Here is an 8,205-nt window from a genome sequence, read left to right on the forward strand (position 1 = left end):
TCCATAAAGGAATAGACAAATTAGTAATTCAGCCGGTCACTCACAACACATACCCAGATGGATCAAAGAGTTTAAAAAAAATAGAACAAGTAGTGGGTTCAGTTAAGCCCAGTCAATGCAATAACCTGGGCCTATCTCAAGCCCAACTAAAGGCTGGATCAGCCACATCACTCACAACACATACCAAATGGAACAAGGAGTGTTAAAAACAAAAGAACTAATTGAGGGTTCAGCGAAGCCCAGTCACGATAATAACATAGGCCTACCTCAAGATCAACTAAAGGTTGGGGAAGTTATTATGGCCCATGATAACTGTGAAATCCAGATGGATTTGGGACATTTAGTTATATCATTTGTTGCCCATAGTAGTTGGGAGCGAGGAGAATCCTCAAAGGCAGCAGCATCATAGTCACGCACTAGAGTTTTATCACTTTAGCAATGTTCTTCGAGTCAATCGAAGCAATTGAGTAGAGTGATTGTCTCGACTAGGTGTTTGGTGTTTGGGTTGAGATCGGATTTGGTGGGAAGTACCTGGGAGTTTACTTACTTGTTGATGTTGCTGGATCGGGCGATTCTATGGACTGATTCAATCTTCTATACTGTTACAGAGTTGATAGGTCAGATGAGTGTGATGCAATCAACAGTGGTAGGTGATACATGGAGTCACAGGCTTTGGGGTTGGAGGTGCAGACAAAAAAGGGTAATTTAGAGTTGGTGGAGTCATCACCAATACTAAATTTGGGCTCGAATTTGCCTTGTGTTGAATGGGCTAGACTAGGGGAAGTTGAGGAAAGTGGAAAGGGAAGTCCTATGCTGTGTACACCTTTAAACATAGTCGATCCATTTTTGCGAGACAATGCTACTAGAATTTTGGAGATTGATGAAGGTAGATTGGAGGCATCTCGATAGGTTAAATATAGAATCCGTGGGTTCAGTAAATCGGTTGAGTTATCTGTGGATAGACATGAGCAACTATGTATTACTTTGTTAGTAAAAAATGAGCAGGAATTGGAGGCAGCTAGGGTGATGAAAAGGGGGGTTGTTGGTGTTGTGGGCGCCAACGCACATGGTTGCTTGGGGAGTACGCCTCGGGCGAGTGGACCGGGGCAGAGAAAAGGAATTGCCACCTTTTTTTTTTTTTTTTTTTTTTTTTTTTTTTTTTTTAACAAACAAGAATATGTAGACCTCTTTGAGTATCTAACTAATCCCTTGGGTATGTGCAGTCCCCCCGTCCCATATATACTGGGTTATTATAGGAAAGAATCCCATGGGAGTGGCCCCAAGATGTTGGCAAGAGATTTCAAACCCAGAATCTCATAGATATATATCATGAGGCCTTAGGAACTACTATGGTAACCCCTTGAAGTTATAATTTTCATAAAAGTTGAATTGACAAAATTTTCACAAGTTATTATATGGCCAACACTGACCAATTTTTTTGCATGCTAATAACAACTTAATATTTTGATGATTCATTAAATTTTGATGATTTTTTTTTATTACAACTTAATATTTTGATGATTCATTAAATTTTGATGATTTTTTTTTTATTTGAAGATTACTGGTTGATAGTTGCTCCAGAAATTGAAATATCAAGGCCCATTTGATAAGAGATTTCTAATAACGTTGTTTAAGTGTTGTGAAAATATATGTGGGTTGAAAATACGTGTTGTGGTATTTAAACACTGAAAACTGTTATTTGAGTTACATTACCAAACAGACCCTAAATCTTTTGAAACAAGTGTTTTTGCAGAGAGGAAATTAGCTACCAATTTTCCATGCGAATCCGAGCAAAGAGTCAAGGTGAAGTGGAATTTACATAAAAGTTAAAACTGAATCAATTTCTTGTACATGCATGGTAACTTCAAGTTCCAAGTCTTACTTTTCATCACGTTCAAATGTCCAATGTCCCACATTCAAAGCTTTTTTCTTTTTCTTTTTTTGTTTTTTTTTTTTTGTTTTTTTGTAAGTATACCAACTAAATGTCTTGGTAATTTGTGGGCCATTTGGAATAATTGCAAATGCACCAATTTTTCCAGCCAACCTCTTACCAAATGTTCCACATTCAAAGCTTTTCTCTAATTTTTGTTGTGTCTAGGAGAAAAGATCACTAAGAGGAAACATAAAAGTCTTTTTTTTGGAAGAAAAACTTCCAAGTTTGACTTGACGTTTTGTACATATAGTTAGAAAAATCCAATCTTAAAGTAAGTAATTTGATTGGTAATTTGAAAAGGTTTTTCTCCAAACTAGTTTGGTGATACACTCTTCAAAATCCTCCTATATCTTTTTATTAGATGTGAATTTTCAAAAATTAATGTTAGATATCATGTTTTTATTATATCTTTTATACTTGCAAAATTTCAAAATAATTAAAGATCAATAGCTATATCATCAATCAAATTTTTTAATTTCAAATTTTTGTGATATAAAATTATAAATAAAAAGTAGATTTATTAATCGAATAGTAAATAATATTCAATTTAAACGAAATTCGATATGTGTATATTAAGAACATAAAGAAAATGCAATACAATCCAACGGTTAGATTTTCAAAAATTCGCATCCAATAAAGAGATATACGAGGAATTTAGGGTTCGGTTAATGGGTACTCTTAAGACATTTATTAATAGTTCATTTTAGGAAATTAACAAAGTTTGGCTTCATATATTCTTAACACACTTGTCAAATTTTGTGATAATCGGATATTATTTACTATATAATACATAAACTTATTTTTAATACATAATTTTAAACTACAAAAACTTGCTATTTAAACAATTAATTGATGGCATAATTATTGATCTTTTGGAAAGTTTCAAGCATGGAGGATATAAGAAGAAAATGGAACCTAATGATGGAGTTGTCACATCCAATAAAAAGATATTGAGTGAAGTTGTAGTCTTAGGGTACAACGTAGTTTGTAGCTAAACTTTATTCTTAGGAAAGTTTTAATATCACTTTTGTAGAAAATATAAAAATCTATTAAAAAATCAATTACGTTTTTCTTTTCTCCTAAAAAGTTTATAAAATTACTTACTAAACCAATTCCTTTAGGGCATTCATTAACTTTTCTCATTTAGAATAATTGCAATTGCACTAATTCCTCGAGTCAAGCACCTCTTACCAAATGTCCCACATTCAAAGCTTTTCTCTAATTTTCTCGTGATTACTCACTAATGGTATGTTTGGTTGGGATGATTTTGGGAAAGATGGAAAAAGATGAGAAGAAAATAAGAGAGAAAATAGTTGAGAAATGTGTTTGGTTGGAAGGCGGAGGGAAAGAAAAAACCGGTGGGGACTGACTATTTTCTCTTCATGTCCACCAACTTTTGTGCATGTGAAAAGAATATTTGGTCTTTGGTGCTTTGCTACTCGTTCTTCCTTTTTTTTTTTTTTTTCCTTCTCCGCTCCACCTACTTCTTTTATTCTCTTTGCACTTCTTTTTCTTCTTCTTTTATTCCTTAGATTTTAGTTAGCTCTTGCTTTCCTTTCTACGCTTCTATCTTCTTCCCTTTTTTCCTCGCTTCCTTTTTTTTTTTTTTTTTATTTACTCGATTTTGCTTCCTCTCTTCGCTTTTATCTGATGCGAACCTCAATAGACACGCTTTGAGACCCAACAAAAATATTGGAATACTTGCCCAAGAAAGCTAAAATTCAGATTTTGATAAAAAACCCTAACCCAACGTTTATAAGTGAAACGTGAACCAAAGGTATAAGTAACACCTTGACCCAATAATTATAATTGAATCACGAACCAAAGGTATAAAGTTTGAATGCCACAAGGAAGAATCCCTGATAAGTTCACAGTTCTTGAAGAACCGAAAGAAGAGCAAAGCCTCACCTTTTCTGATTTTTATTCAATAATTCTCTATTACAATGAGTGCATGCTACTTATAAGGCATGACTGAAAAATAGAAAATATGAAAAATGTAGTAAATAATAAAACCCTAAATAAAAGTTGATTTGGTCTGAAATTAGCATATCCAAAATAGGAAAATAGCTAAAAAATGTTCTAAATAATAAAAGCCTAAAATTAAGGTAGATTTGGTCTAAAATAATAAGTTCCAGAATAGAAAAAATGGCTATTAACTAATATGGGGCTGGAAAGTCAATCAGCCATTAATCCACGCCATAAATCACGCCCAATCAAAGTAGATCAGCCCTCAATAGCTTGGATTAAATTTATTACACCTTCATCTTCCTTTGGGTCAAGCTTGGAATGTCCTGCGTTAGAATCAGCCCAAATTTCTTGAATCAGCCCATTAAGTGCTTCTTTGATCTTCTTGGATCCTGCTTTAGTAATAGGTCCAACTAGAACATGTAATGGATCCTTGAATGCTTTGTGATTCTCATCACTATCTCTTGTATTTTTTTTTTCTTTTTTTTTTAATATGGATGCCTCATTTTTTTTTTTCTTTTTTTGAATTGAAGGATATGTTTCAGCTTTTTGGAATATGGTTGTAGTTAATTGATATTTAATAGTCAACTTATCTTTTTAAAAATGGGACTCGATTGGACCATGAACCAATCACCAATCTAGTCTGGTTCATATAAAAACCAAAATATTAAATTAATTTAAAATAATAAAGAAGGGGGTAAGATTTAACCAATTTTGAAGAATAGGTGAGGATGATAGGAACATGCTTTTTTTCAACAAATCACTGCCTTTTTTAGATCGGGCAATAAGGGACCGTGGACTCAGCAATGGCAGTAATGGAGGCACTACACCAAGGAGCGTGGACCAAGTGTTACACCTCTTTGACAACAACAAGAACCAGCGGCTATAGAGAGGTTCTACGTTAACTACTAGTTCTAGTTGATAGTTGAGAGAGTCTTTCACTAAGACAAACTGAACAAACACCTGGTGATTATTTGTGTTTTGATTTTTGGTGCTTCTTGCACCACTTAACATTAGGCTTTGGCCTACCCCCATTACCTCCTTTGATCTCCTTAGGCTTTGCCGTTTGGGTCTTTGATCATTGTCTCGCTATGTGGTTGTGTTGGTGAATATTATAAACGATAATTATTAGTTTACTTGGCTATATATGAGTGGAGAGATGGTGTGGGGTCCAAGCTTTTTGTGGGGCTAGCAGCGTAAAAAACCTGGGTAGGTCACACCAAAAAAATGAAAGGCAAGCAATGAACTATTTCTCTCTAAGTGCACAACAAACGATGTCGTGGTGAACCTCATTTATTAGAAAAGGAAGAAATTCAAATTTGAGAACAAGAATGATTTCGGAATAATATTGTGGGGTTAGTGTACCTTTACTCATGTGTTTATGGACCATGGAGCAATGCCAACTTTAAGAATTTTTCTTAGAATAGTCATTAAGAAATTTAATTATGGAGAATTTAATATAAAAAAGAACTTAAATATATTGATATTATCAAATAAAATACACAGTTACATGATGTTTTATAATTTTTTTTTATTAAAAAAAAATGAGAAAACAAAAAAGTATGTATGAAAGATAAAGTGATGAAAATAGAGAATGCTGAAATGAGAGTAATAAAATGAGAGAGTCTAAAATAATGATAAATTAAGAAGAGAAAAATGGAGAGAGAGAGAGAGCAATGGATGATACCTGTTGCGACTACGAGCTGAGCCACTGAGAAAAACTTATAAGGCTACAATATTTCCCTTCGTACTGTTTTTTAAGAAAAAGGAAATTAAATATTATTTTTATGGAATGAGTTGAACGAGTACGAATCTAAATAATTAGGGTTTTTATTTTATTTTTTAATGGGCTTTTTGTTGAATATTTTTCTCATTTGCTATTGTTTAGCCAAATCTTGTTGTTGTTTGGACTATGTTTGCTAATATTTGGGCTAAATTTTAGAATTGTGTTAAGGACACAACAACTAAGTTATTAATTCTCAAGTTTGGCACTCAATTTTTAAAAAAAAAAAAAAAATAGACAAAACATATATATATATATATATATATATATATTCTTTGCAAGTCAAGGTGTTCCCCTACCTTAGAGCACTAGCATTGGGGGGGTGTAAACACGCCCTAATTGCTATTTTACAAGCAAAACCTCAAAAAGCTTTCTCCATCTGGGTGTGGGTTTCCAAATTATTTTGCAACCTGTGAACAATTGTTTATTATTTTTCACTCACACGTATTTTCAAAAAATACAAACAACATTACTAGAACAACATTACCAAACGGGCTTAGTTTTTAAAACCATGTTTCACACTAACTTTATGACTATTTTTTATATAATTTTTTATATTTATCTTTTTGAATAGCTTTTTGACCAGCTTCAAACGAATTGGTAAAGATAATTTTCGTGTAATGGTACTTTCTGTGTGAAACCTGTATCAAATCCTTTCTCTTTTTCCCATCATCATCAAAACTGACTTGAAAAAAGTGTTTTCCCTCTTTTCTCTGGTTGCGTTGGCCATCTTACATTCCTCATTCAATGTTGCCTCTCTTTCTGTGAATGAAGAGGCAAAGATAGATGTTCTACTTAATTGGAAAGCTAGTCTTCAAAATGAAAAACAGTCACCCCTGCCTTCATGGACTCTCCTTCCTAATAATGCAGCCAATTCTTCAAACAATCAATGCTATACTTATTTGTTAAACCAATAACATATTATATAGATATAAATGATAGTGTTAGATTTTAGACCCTTGGAAAACACAAATTGTTTAATCTAATTTATAGCCAAGTTGTTACTTAGTTCAATTAAACAGGTCTAGGTTAAACAAGTACCAATAATATTATAAATAGCAGAAAAGTAAAGAACACAATCGATATGATGACCTAGGAAAACCAATGAAACAGACCAGTTTCAAGGTAAAAAACTTGAGAATGATTTAACCTAAACAATTCATAAGGCAACAATTCACTAATAGAATGGTAGAATACTATTGGATTCAGTCACACGCAGCTCCGAATGTACGGACTCTTATATTATAAATTTATTGCACACAAACACTCTAGTTTATGACTCTGAGAGTTCCACTCAAAGATTTAGATCATCACCTAAGCTATCTAGAGATGGCAGCAATTTCTACAACATTAGGAGGCACAATATGCACTCTTCTCTCTTTGAACAAAAACTTGTCTTATGGTTTCCCTTAAATACTAGAAGAATTAGATTTGAAACCTTAATAACTTAATGGGCTTAATGGGCTGTTGGGCTTTAATTAAATTCTGTAGATCCATATCTTGATCGTTCGAGCCTTCTTCTCGATTAGTCGAACTTGGCATGTTTCAAATTTCTGAACTTGCATCTTCCTTATTCTTATATTTTGACTTGCAGAACCTTGAGCGTTGTTTAGTCATAACTCTCCTCTCTCTTAACAAAAACGTGTCTTATGGTTTCCTTTAGATACTAGAAAAATTAGATTTGATACTAGAAAAATTAGATTTGATACCTTAATAACTTAATGGGCTGTTGGGCTTTAATTAAATTATGCAGATCCATGTCTCGATTGGTTGAGCCTTCTTCTCGATTAGTTGAACTTGGCATGTTTCGAATTTCTGAACTTGCATCTTCCTTATTCTTATATCCTGACTTGCAGTACCTGGAGTATTGTCTAGTCATAACAATAGACTTAGAAATCTATATTTAAATAAATTTATGCTCACAATTTGCTAGTTGTTTTAAATTTTTAGAACCTAACAAATAGTAACAATTCTTGTCTGCAAGATGTCATTAGAGAAACCAAAAAGTGTTGTTTTAAGAGCTATTGTGCAAAACAATTGCTGCGTAATTTTATTAATTAGCCGAAATAAAATACATCTAGGTGCTGTTATTATATACGCATTTAGAAACAGAGCAAGAGGAATTAAGCAAAAACAGAAATCCAAATCCAACGACCTTCTTAACTGTTATACAGTAGGGACTGACTTCCAATTAGGCACTGACAAAAATGTGTATGAAGGACTTAGAAGAATCACGTGATCTGCACATGTATCAAAATACTACAATTATACAACTTGTAGTATAAAGCATCATTGAGTCTAAGCTACATGTTGCTGTACAAGTCATCTTCTTCATGTCTTCTTTCAATCCACTGGTTTAGTTGCTGGTTTAGCTAGATTTCTAACAAATGTACAGTGTATAGCGAACTTAGCTAGAGGAACCTTACCATGACAGTTGGGCTTAGTAACCCATTCGTTACACTTACCAATAGCATGCCTATAGCTGTATGAGTAGGGACAGATCTAGGATTTTAAGCTAGCGGAG

Source organism: Quercus robur, chromosome 9, assembly GCF_932294415.1.
Source record: "Quercus robur chromosome 9, dhQueRobu3.1, whole genome shotgun sequence".
Taxonomy (NCBI): domain Eukaryota; kingdom Viridiplantae; phylum Streptophyta; class Magnoliopsida; order Fagales; family Fagaceae; genus Quercus; species Quercus robur.